This window comes from Passer montanus, unplaced genomic scaffold, assembly GCF_014805655.1.
Source record: "Passer montanus isolate IOZ18808 unplaced genomic scaffold, ASM1480565v1 scaffold49, whole genome shotgun sequence".
In the NCBI taxonomy this organism is placed as follows: Eukaryota; Metazoa; Chordata; class Aves; order Passeriformes; family Passeridae; genus Passer; species Passer montanus.
The window spans coordinates 1,786,099-1,798,195 of record NW_024369818.1 but is presented as its reverse complement, the minus strand read 5'-3'; the positions used below and the strand labels follow the sequence as shown (position 1 = coordinate 1,798,195).

The 12,097-nt window shown below is 40.3% G+C and overlaps 1 long non-coding RNA gene across 2 annotated transcripts in view; it reads right to left on the bottom strand.

The window, feature by feature from the left end:
* The window catches only part of LOC120508766, a 101,757-nt gene that overhangs the window by 35,087 nt on the left and 54,573 nt on the right, over positions 1 to 12,097 (bottom strand). The window contains exons 4-6 of one of the 2 annotated variants that reach the window (XR_005629075.1): positions 11,074 to 11,219; positions 9,699 to 9,799; positions 8,853 to 8,906 (exon numbers count right to left, since the gene is read on the bottom strand). This is a non-coding gene — a long non-coding RNA (uncharacterized LOC120508766). Of the gene's footprint in view, positions 1 to 977; positions 1,225 to 8,852; positions 8,907 to 9,698; positions 9,800 to 11,073; positions 11,220 to 12,097 lie in introns of those variants that run through there. The other variant, XR_005629076.1, reaches the window with a different exon arrangement.

The following is a 12,097-nucleotide window of genomic DNA, read 5'->3' as shown; positions in this document are numbered from 1 at the left end:
AAGGGATAATTCTCTCTCTCTCTCCTTTCTCATTCACAATGGTGCTCTTGGAAACAGATTTATTTTGTACTTCAGTGCCTAATAACAGCTGTTGTGCATTTATTGTCCCACTACCCCGACACAGTAATGTTATCCTACTTAACTCTGCGACTCTTTCTGACACAAAACACACCCACCACGACATTCTCTAATATTGAGCCAAACTGGCAGCGACCTGGGGCTCCAGGGCTCTCCCCAGTGCTCACTGCACTGCCTTGCACTCCCCCAGTGCTGATGGGTGTAAGTCACCACAGGGTCAATGCTAACAATCACAGAAGCCCCAGCTAATAGGAAATGCCCCATTTTAATGCCAAGGTTGGCAGAGCTTTGCTTTCAGACAGAAGCATTTAAAGCAGCATTGCTCTGTTGTTTTATCCCTCACATTAGGGATATTTTTCAGACACTCCCAGAGCCCATTTCAGTTCAACAGGACATTGGCTTTACCTCAACATTTCCAAGTCCCATTCCCACAGAACTGCCCTCACCTTCTGCTCCCATCTCCACTGATTTCCTGTGGCTTTGTCAGAATTTGATTTACCCATCCCATGGCTCCTCATACAGACCCCAAATGGTGGGCACACACATGATTTTCTCCAGACAATTCTTCAGCATTACTGAGCTCCACAAATTTCACCATTTTTCCAAATGGGTTTGACTGGGGAGGGGGTGTGGAAATGAGGAGAGATACTAAAAGCACAACGGGCTCGTCCACAATTCCTATCTCCTTCCAGAATCAAAGACTCATTTTATAAAACTTTCTCAGTTCTGGTCCTTTTCAAACACAGTTGCCACACACAGGTAGAAACCTTCATTTGTTTATAGCAAGAGATTGTTAAGCATAAAAAATTAGACATTTCTAGCAGTCATGTCTTCTTCTCCCTAATTAGCCTTGAAGACAGAGTTTAAAAAGTCAGGCTCTTACTATATACATGACTTACCTTGCAAAGTTCCTTATGGAAATTCTCACAAATTTCACTTTTTATGTCCAAATCATCATGTGTTTGTAACCTGGTACAGTGAACTGGTTTAGAGTTTCATTTAAAAGAGAAAAAAGGCGGGGAAAGAAACATGGGGTGGTGGAGCTAAAAAAAGATATTTAGAAAACAGAGTAAATATTAGTGACAAATAGTTTAGTTCATATTTTCTTCTGGGTGAGCAATAAACTGGAAAAAAAAGTCTGTGAAGCTTCTTTCAGCCATATTTTCCTATGATCTGTAGTTGTTATGTCACACAAAGTGGTACTTGAAAGAAATTCTACTTGTATTAAAAATGAAAAGCTTATGTCTCTCTTATTTAGGCAAAAACCCCCACGGTTCAGCAGGCGTAAAAGTATTTGTTTATTGGATCTTGTTACCTATTCTGTACGTTTTTATAACCTTCTAAAACATGAAGGAGCACACTGTGTAATAGCTTCTCCAGTTTTCTCTGGAAATCCTTCCCAAACAGTAGCTTAAGCTCTTTAAACACTTGTCCGACATTCTCTGCATGCATTGACACCATGGAATGTCTTCCAATAATAAAGACAAGTAACAGCATGGTATTTTATTTTTCATTTTCCCTGAGCTCTAAGTGGTATTTGCAAGATAATGATTACTTCATGAGCAATTAACCCATCATGTGCTTAAGACAGAAGCTGTTTATTCTGCGTTTTTACAGCCAAAACAGAAAGGGTGGGTTTGTTTTGGCAATCTCATGCTGATTACTTTTGGTATTAATCTGAAAATCTTAAATCAGTGGGACTACCCTGAACATTCCTGAAGGCATCAGCCACAGAGAAACGTGTCAGCCTTTTCTTTCAGTAACAAAATGAAATAAAGCAAGGAAACGAGCTGGAAGGAGCATGTCATAAATATTTTCCAGAGGAGACACTGTTCATGCATTATTCCTCTGCTCACAAACTGGCTGATAGGCACCAAGTGGGCGAGCAGGAGGATGCCTGCTCTGATTCCTCTTTGATTCTCAGATTATTTTGCTCTTACAGAAGCAGCTGAGATGAACGCACAGGATTCTCTGTTTGCTCCCCAAATGAAAGCTTGTCTCTCCCCGAGCTTTCTCCATGACAGAGTGAGCAATCAGGCTCTGGCTGTGGGCAGAGCTTGGTGTCCAGGGCAGTGCTGGCAGCCAGGCACTGCCCAGTGCTCCACCTCAGCTAAACCAGCACAGGAATTTGGGATAGATCTAATCCAGCCTTAAAAGGCCATATTTGAAAAGAAACCATTCGGAGGAGTTGCTCATCTACCTGCAGAACAGCATATAAAATTCCAAGAGACCTTTTAAAATACAACAGGGCCTTCCAAATTTGGAACATCTCAATATTGGGAAGGTCCACAATTCATTTTTCAAACCAAAACACCAATCTAAAGACATGTTCTTTGAAAAATAATTATGTTTCAGGGTCACATAAAACTTTGGAATTTGGTTTTTCTGCAGTTATTGTAATCATAGCTCCCAGTCAAATTGAAGATCACGAGCTAATTGAGCTCAGAAGGAAATATATTCAGCTCAGCCTCTGTTGAAGCACTGCCTCCTCCTTCATGCTAACTTCTATTTCAACATGGAGAAATGACTCTTTCAAAAAAAAGAAAAGTGAATTTGAAATCACTTGGGATCAGCAGTATCAAAAACCAGCCACTACTTCTTGAAAGGAATTGGTCAGAGGAGAACTGAATCAAGGGTAAAGCAGCAGGGCTAAGACCTGGGTGAAAAATAAGAGCACTGATCAAATTCATAGCATTGTTTTAGTCACTGCTCAGAGACTTTAGGCAAGAAAGAGATTTGGGAGGTAGATTGTCAACCAACACCACCTGAGACAGCTCCAGTGCAGCTGACTTACCCAGGTTTACAGAAGCTTTCATCTCTGAGAATGAAGGATTTTCAGAAATCCTTTAAGTTTCAAAAGTGAGAGGAAAGTGAGGCAGCTCAGGCTGACAGGGAACACAGAAACCATCCTCAGTACAGGGAGAAGCACAAACACACACAGACCACCAAACATCCCAAAAACTCCAACAGGAACAAGCTATCAACCATCAAATCCAAAGCAGAAGAGTTCCCTTCAGCCCCCCAGCTCTCTGGTTTAATTATTGTCCATTCACTCTCCGTCACATGAAGGCTTTTTAAACCTGCAAAACTGAATTTTTTTAAAGTTCATATTTACTGCTGCTAAACACCCCTTCAAGTCTTTCTGGAAGAAAGTATTTAGAAAAAGAAATCATCATTATTTCATAAGAAAATCAAACTAGCATGCAATCCTTGTTCTCTCTCAGCCTTTCTTGTCTCCATTCTCTCAGAGAACTTTTAAATCTGAAAAGCCAGTCAGACTCGTGTTGTAAGGATTAGTTCTAAAAAGAGAGCAACATAAACTCAGAAAAGAAAAAAAACTCATTTCCACTGTCCTTGAAAAGAACAGAGAACTACAGAACTATTTTTGACCACAAAGCCTAAAAAAGGGGAAAAAGTTAAAAAAAAAGGATCAAATAATTTTAAATCAAATAGATATTTCTGTGTAGAAAATATACTGAAATAATTCCAAACAGGAACAAAGAAGTTGCTCATCTCTTCCTGACTCCCATAGTTTTAAAATCCATACTCTGACAATTCACATCGACTTCCGGCACAAAGGATTCCAACCAAATGATAAAAAATTTTGGTTAAAAAAACTTAATATTTCAAATTAAGACTAACAAACATATCATGTCAAAGCTTTTTTCAAAGATTATGCAATGGCAGGCTATTTAATAAAGTTGTCATTTTTTTCTTTTCTGAATTCTTCATCCCAAATGTTCCATTTTGGTTACTTTGATGTATTTTATATTCACAATGAGCAGTTTGAATACAAGAAGAGAACACAAATGGTGAAGGATGTTCCTAATATATCAATTAAAAAAAAAATCCTGACATGAAAGCTCTTTTTGTAAGGTTGCAAATCCCTAGGAAAGTCTGGATAAACTCTGCTCCCTAGACAAGTTTACTACCATAAATTATTAGTGCACTTATCTGCTAGTTTGTCACAGTTTGGTTTTTTTTCACATTTTTCTACAAAATTAGGGTAAAAAATAACTGGAGGTTCTGAGTCCTTGAACAGTATTCTGTGCCGCAGCTACATTTTCAGGTTCTTTTTATGCAATGTAAATATAATTTCTGGTAGTACTTAAAACATTAATCCAAACCAACAAGACTTAAGGGCACCTGCCAGTTCAGATTTCTGAGCAGCATTTTAGCTGACAGCAACTGTACACTGCTTAAAAGTCAGTTTAATTTCTACATAGTGCAGAATAATTCTTAAGAATGTCACTGAACTCCTGCTCTACTGGAGACCCAGCCAAGGCATTAATTAGAGGTATTAGAGGTACCAATTTAGTAAGATGCTGGTTTCTAGAGAGGGTTTGTGGGTATGGGGTTTTCTCTGCCCAGCAGCTCACAGTCATTACAGCTCCAGAGAGGAGTTCAGGGTGCAGCCAGCACAAAAGCAGCACCTCCCACACGTGTTACTGCACAGCAGAGGAGGGAGCTGCTGGGTGGGGAGTGCTGAGAAAGAAATGAGAAAGAAATTCTGTGCTGGCTGCTGGTGCTGCAGATATTTGCTGCACCTTTATGGTGAAGTGGGGTGAAGAGAGGTCGGTGCTACCAACACAGCCTCCACTGCTGCCTTGGGAAGGCTGCCCTAGAGCAGGGGCTGGATGGAGCTAAAGAACTAAAAGGATCTCCTCAATGGATCCACCCTGGGCAGCACAAGAGCCAGGGCTGCACCCAAGATGAACCAAAATGGTCCCAAAATGCACCCAAGATGAACCCAAATGGCCCCAAAATGCACAAATACAAAATCTAAAACCTGAGGCATCACCTCATGTCCCCATGCCAAGGAATTGTCACCCCTGCGGGTCATGGCTGGACACTCCACAGACACTGGGATGTGGGGATTTGCACAGCCTTGGGACAGGTTTCCTCAGGCAATAATTGTGCTCAGAGAACCTCCCCAGCCTCTAATACCCAAATCTGCATGGCAGAGTGGCCAGCACAGGGGAGGTTCAAGACAGCATTTCTCAAGATGGTTTTGCTCGCTCCTGGTGCTCCCTCCCAGCAGCTCTGGCAGCGCAAAGCAGGGTGTGCTAAAGCAGGTCCAACTGCAGCTCTGGAGTGACAAACGAGACAGGAGCATCAGGAATGTGCTGCTGTCACAGCACAGAACCCAACTGACATTCTGACTGTGACAGACACACAGCACATTTTTAGTTAAAAGTCTGGGATTAGACAGAGAAGGCAATAGTTACATACAGTATGCAGCTAAAGGATTACTGAAGAATGTTAATTAAAACATTTTACCCCATTTATTACTCATGCACTATCCATAATTCATAGATCTTGGAAAAGTCAGACTAATTTTACCATAATGATCTCCTTAAAGATGGCTGATAATTGGGAAATGGAATTCTTATCAGAACTTTGGGGGCTGAAGCTACACGATGAAAAACAAAATACCAAGGAACTCAGATTTTTAGATACTGAGCTAATTTCAAGGAAAAGAAAGCTTGCATATTTAGCAGGAAGCCATCAAAATTCAAAATAGAAGCCAGCTTGAAATAAATGATGTCTTATTTTAGTAAGCAAATTTTGTTTAATTGCTCTTCAGAAAGGAATTCAGCTTGTAATGGAAGATAAAGTTTTCAGTGAGCAGTGCATAATAACAAGCATAGCACAAACACAGCACAATAAAAACCATTCCCACCATGCATAAACTCAGGCCAGAGCATTGTGATTCCAAGATATCAGTCATCCTTACTAAACCAGAGCAACATTCTGACATGAAATCTGAACTGAATGCTCCTCTGAAGGACATTCAAATCCTTCTGTAATACTTAAACCCAATTCACCACGATGCTATTCCCATTCTGTGCCTCTACACTGAAATCAAACAGCTATTTTAATTATTGCAAGACAAACAAGAGTTTCAGAGAGCTGAGGCCCTTTGGAGTGGTTTTGTGCCCGAGTTAACGAACGCAGCCAGTGGAACTCAATCCTCCCAGCTCCCTGCATTGCCACAAAGAGCAAAACCAGAGATTTTCATGCCTTCTTATGGGAAAACTCTGCCTGGCTGCCATCCTCCCCCAGCTCTCTCCCTGCTAAGAAACAATTGATGTGTCAGAGCTTCAAGATGGGCTGATGAAACAATCCCAGGACTGCCAGGATTACATCCCAGCATCTCCAGTCCACTTCCTTTCTATCCCCACTCCACACAAGCTATTTAACATGTTCTGTTTTGTTTGTTTGCTCTGAAGTTCGTCTTTCCTCATTAGAGACATTTGCATTCCTAGGGAAATGTGCACCTGATTTACATATTTGTTAAATCCAGGAATATAAACAGTTTTGAGCATTAGTACACTGACAGAATGTCACGATGTAAATAATGCAAGAGTCTCACAGTGATTTCAACACATCTCTCTCAGGCTAATTTGTACGAGTGCTCTGCCTTGTGGCATTATTAAGAAAATTATTTTCAGGCAAGCCAAAAAGAAACAGTTACAGAACAGAAAAAAAGTCTTAACTTAGAATTTTGTCCAACTTCTTAAAAAGAAAACAATTCAATGAGTGAGAGGAAAACATAATATAAGTCAAGCGAAAAATTTAAAGAACTGGAGTTAGAATTTCCATTCCTTGTGAACAGTGCTCTGCTGCTGCCAGGTTTGCAGAGAAGCCTCTTGAGAGCAGAGCAATCAAACCCCAAGAAATGCCATTGAGTCACTCAGCATCTGAAGAGCTGAGAGCTGGATCCATCCAAGAATCCAAGCTCAGATGAGCTCCAGCTATTGCTTTATCTCCTCTATTGTCAGCCACAGAGCAACCAGGCAGAGCCCTCAAACAGAGACAAAAACACTCAGCTTTAAAGAGAGAACTGTCTGTGCCACCAACTGACCTCAGGACTTTCCTCTAATTCTGTTTCTGAAATGTTGTTTTGTGGAAGTCAAATCACACCTTGATTCCCACAGGCCCACAAATGGCATGCAGCTTCAGAGATTGTTTTCTTCATGGAAAGAAAGTTTTCCCTTCTTTTTGTGTCTTTCCTGCTGCTCTCCTTTGAATAGATGCAGAGCTCTACCAAAGCCCAGCACCACCAAATATTTATTTGTAGGTAAATAAGGTGCTGAGAAACACCCATTCAGACAGATCAGTGACTTTAGGTTACCCTCAAGCAAGTCTGTTTTAGGAGATGCATCACCAAATATTCTCACAGAATAAAGCCAAAATGTTCCTTTCCCCCAAAACTGAAGATTTCAGCCCTAGAATGTTCATGGGAGAGATGGGAACCAAACATGTGGCTGTAATTCTGCAAAAACAACATTACTGGACCTTCAGAGGTTAAAATTACACAAGTCATAGCACCAGAGTCCCTGGTCTGAAAACTTCCTCCCATCTTAGTTATCCTTACCCCTTAAGAAGAGGGCATTAAATAAAGTTGACTCTGTATCCTCTTACAAAATAAAAAACATACTTGCTTTCTCATAAAGCAATAATAATAACTTTATATAGTATCTATGAATATAAATAAGCACATAATCATTATTGCTAAATATAGAAGTACAAAAAAACCAATCCTTTATTTTATATATTTTCTTCCTCTGCAAAAATAGGGGTTATTTAAAAATCAGATACTGGTACAAACATATTGAAAAAAATCTCTATGTCATAAACACAGTAATGCAAGTCTGGCTTTGAATATTAACATCTCAGATTCAGGATTTTAAATCATGTGTAGAGTGTCTACACAGTGAAAAACAGAATATTGTTGCTCAGAAGATTAATCAAGAACAGAAGCCAGCTTGGAAAAAACAACCAAAAAACCAGATATGCCTTCAAAGATATTTTTTCTCCAAAATCTTTAAATCAAGCTAAACATGAAAAATGAAGTCAAATACAAATACATCAAGAAAATCTGAAATATGACAGATGAAACAACTGAAAATACCCAGATGTGTATTTCTTCAGCTGATAGACCAGAAAACTGGCAAGACTTTGCTTAGAAAACCTTCACCCCTGGCCTGTTTGAACAGGATGTGATGCTTTTTCCTTTTCTAAGAGGCTCAAGAGCATGCTGGCACTGGAGTATTCTGTACATTGTGCAGATAGGAAGATTTCCATGCCAAAGGTACTGCGTGAGACAGAGCTGATGGCTGGAGATGGAAAACCCCAGGGTGCAGCTCAGAGTTCATCCCTGGATTTATTTTCCAGGATCACCCCCTCAGGCTTCTGGGGGAAAGGGGGGACTGGGGCACAGCAAAGGAAATAGAAGAAATAGAGCTGGAATTATGGAAATGTGAGTTTACAGTGGTAGGTGCAGGGCTGCAGTGAATTTTCTTGGATTAAATGAGCCACGGGCTGCTAAAGGAAACAGCAGAAGCCCAGGACAAACAAAGGAAAACCTTTGCCTTAGAAAAGTCTTGGGAAATGTTTCTCTGGAATTCCAAGTACTGAGAACAGCAAGGTCCTCTCATTAGGAAATCACACAGTATGCAGCCAAAGTATATTTATAGGTAAAAGTGAGGCAAGATACTATTGTTAACCCAACATCCATCTCCTTTCAGGTACTACAGAGCAAGGCCATTGAATTTCCCAGATTTTCATTGCTGCATCTCCAAAACTGAGGATGTCAAAGCTCCCATGCCAAGGATAATTAATTTCTTATGTCTGATCTGGTTGTAACTAAGGATGTTTGGAAGGGGGTTAATGATACACAGAAACCATTCCCTTCTGCTTCCAAACTCATGATTTGCCCAGACACAAAATCTGAATTTCAAATTATCAAACATAACCTGGATACTTACAAAATTGAAAGAACGAGCCAATTTGTGGTGGCCAGTCTCCATCATTTTGCTTATCTGGGGGAAAAAACCAAACAAACAAATAACAATCCACAAAAAAACTATCACTTAAATATTATTTTTGCTACTTGACAGACACAGGAAGAACAGCCCACAGCTGACAGCCAGGCCCTTTGGATGCAGCTTGCTTGGTAAAACTGCTTTGCCATGATGTGCAGATAATGAATAATTTCCATACTCTAAGAACACACTTGCCTTTGTGTTCCTATTTAATTTACAAAGCCTCAGCTCCTGTAAACAAATGCATCCAATGTTTCCTCTCCCAGCTTTCCTCCCCTCTGCTTTCGCACTCCTTGCCTTGCAGAAGAATTTGCCCATTTTTTAGTTTTGCTCAGTGTTTTATAAAGGCAAGAGGCATTTATAAGGCAGATTTACAGAGCCTGCAGTCAGGTGGGTTTCTGCTGGTGTGTCAGCTGAACATATTTTCTTACCCTAATGTCTGTGGAGTTGATAGCTGCAGTCAGATAACAACAGAAGAGCACCAGCACTGGGAGGCATACGAGCAACCCAGGCAAGTTATGGCTCTTTAATGGGCACAGGTTGTCCACTGTGAGGTTTTTAAAGCATAATTCACAAAGCAATGAGTCACTGGGTGAGGAAGCAGGCAGTTCTGGTGCAGAACAGCTCCAGAAAAGCTGTTATCCCCTCGGTGGAAGAGGTGAAGCAGAAAACTGGAACATTGACTCAGCAAACGAGGGCACGAGCACATGGTGCCACAGATGCTGGGGCTCTGAAGGCTGATTTGCAGCTACAGCTATGAAATGCAGAATTTCAGAAGGGTTTCATTACCTGGTGGGATACAGACAGCCAAGAGAAAATTGCTGCTTACTGAAAAGCAATGGTGGCTGCAGAGCTGGATTGTACAATGTCCATTTTCATTAATAATCATCCTGCAAGTAATTTGAATGTTAATGAGAAAGCAAAGAAATGAGTTCTCAGGGAAGGCAGGCTGTTGTCCACTTGAAAACATTGATACTGCAGGAGCCAGTGAGAGCATTCTCTGCTAAGATTTCACCATAAATATTAATATGCCTTATATTACTCACTAAATCACACATGATTAGGGAAGTCAGCATTTGGTGCTGTAAACATATGTATTACATACAGAGCTAAGAATGTTTTATAGAATTTTCTTAAATGTACAGCTAGATGCTGCTAATATGCCTGCCACGATAAAAAAAATACATTCAATTTCATGTTTTACATGAAAACCTTAAATCTCTTTATACATTATTAAACTGCATGAAGGAACAAGCATGTCTAATAGAAATATTTCCAAAAACAAGGCCTTATCTCCCCTAAATTGTGGCCTTGTTTTGAATTCCTTCCTTAGAGGAGAAAATTAATTTATTAGACACCAAAACAAGCAACAGGAACAGCGTGGTTTACTGTGAAAATGGGCAAAAGCACTGCAACAGTTCTTTATCATTGCTCATTCTTCCAAAATGACAACTTTATATAACACTAGCAAGAGCTGACTGCTTCCTATCCCGTTGTACTGACAGCTTTTGGCATCAGCAATTATGACTCAATTTCAAACACCCCAGAGAGAGCATCTGAGCGTGAGCACCAGAGAGGGGCCAGCTCCTTTTTAATCAGCTTTTAAGAATAACAAAATGGCATTTGAGTTCTGCCTGGTCATTCTTCACCTTCTGGATTATCTGAGGGAAAAAAAAACAAACAAAAAAACAAGCTAGCAGGCAAATGAGAAAGGCTCAAAACTGCAATTAAAGCAGAGAAGAAGCAGAGTGAAAAAGGCTGAGCAGAGGGAGTGGAGAACGGCTACTGCTGTAAATCTTGAAATGACAGGATGCTTATTCCAGATGAAGTAGCACTTACTTCCACTAAAACCAGCCATTTATTTCTCATGTTTCTTCCCAAATAGGATAAAGTGGAGGAGGGAAGTTGGTAAATTTTATCTGCATAATAATTCAGGCATCGTGTGACAGCGTATTTCTCACCAGCTTCCCAAAATATTCTACACCCCACAGAAGCCTCTCATGTTAATAAAACCACAAACACCAAGGCTGATCAGCCCCAAATGATATGATTTGTGAGCAAACCAAACACATTTGTGGCAATTATTTTTCCTTATGCAAATAAATTTTTATTTTTCTCTGCTAAAACACCAGAAGCATCTTCTAGAAGCAATACTGGGTGTTACCATATTAGTGAATTTTTCAGTCTTGGAGTATTCAGGTAGTCCAAGGGACAGCACGTGCTAATTTTCTCCTGCTGCTTTCTTTTTCCTTGTCAACCATCTGACTTCCTACGAGACAGTTATCAGGGCTGCTGATATCATTGACACTCCTGAAAAAAAATACACATTAATGCCAATATTTCAATTGTAACTGTTAAAAGCTATTATTTTGCAAACTAAGTTCTGTGAAACGAAACTGCCCTTTTAATTCTGGCTTTTTCTGGGGTCTGTGCATTTGTATTCCAGGCAAAGTTATGTTGATAACACCATTTTATGTCTGTAATCACATAAATTAGGCTTCTTCCACAGGATTATGTGGTGTAGTGCATGCCCACAGATGTTACACAAATCCAAAATCATTTATCTGCTGGCAGTGAGAGTAAGAAAGGTGCAGTTCATCCATGGGGGAAAGTATTGCATCTTTTTATAAGCCTCTGACTAATAATTCTCTTTAAAGTGCTGATCAACTTGAGCAATTGGGACTTCCCACAGTGACATCCCCACTGAGTAAAGATTAACAGAATTTTCAAGGAGCAGCTCCTGGCATAGTTCCATGGTGGCCAGGCAATAATGGCACAATGGTTCCTCCAGTTTAAACTGTTTATCTTGCTTACACAAAATAATTCCATGAGGTACACTGGGCCGTCCTCTCTGATTTAGGGATCCAGCCTTTAGAAGAAGAAAGCTCAAAGAGAAGTGGCTGTGGAGTCACAGCCATTCTCACAACAAATGTTCATGTTCTTGTCCTCAAAGGGTTTCATAAGCTCTGCCCTACATCCTTCCTTTGAAAACTCCTTGTCTTGCTTGGAGTGTGTTAGCACAGCAGAGTGCTGGGAATGGGATTCTGCCATGGCTCACCCACACCACCACAGAGGGGAGAAAAAATAAAAAACGCTCACGCAAAACTGCACTGATAGAAAATGGAACCACACTGGGCTCTGGAAAATCATGCCAAGGAGGTGATAAGCAAGGTTTCATTGTGTCCTTT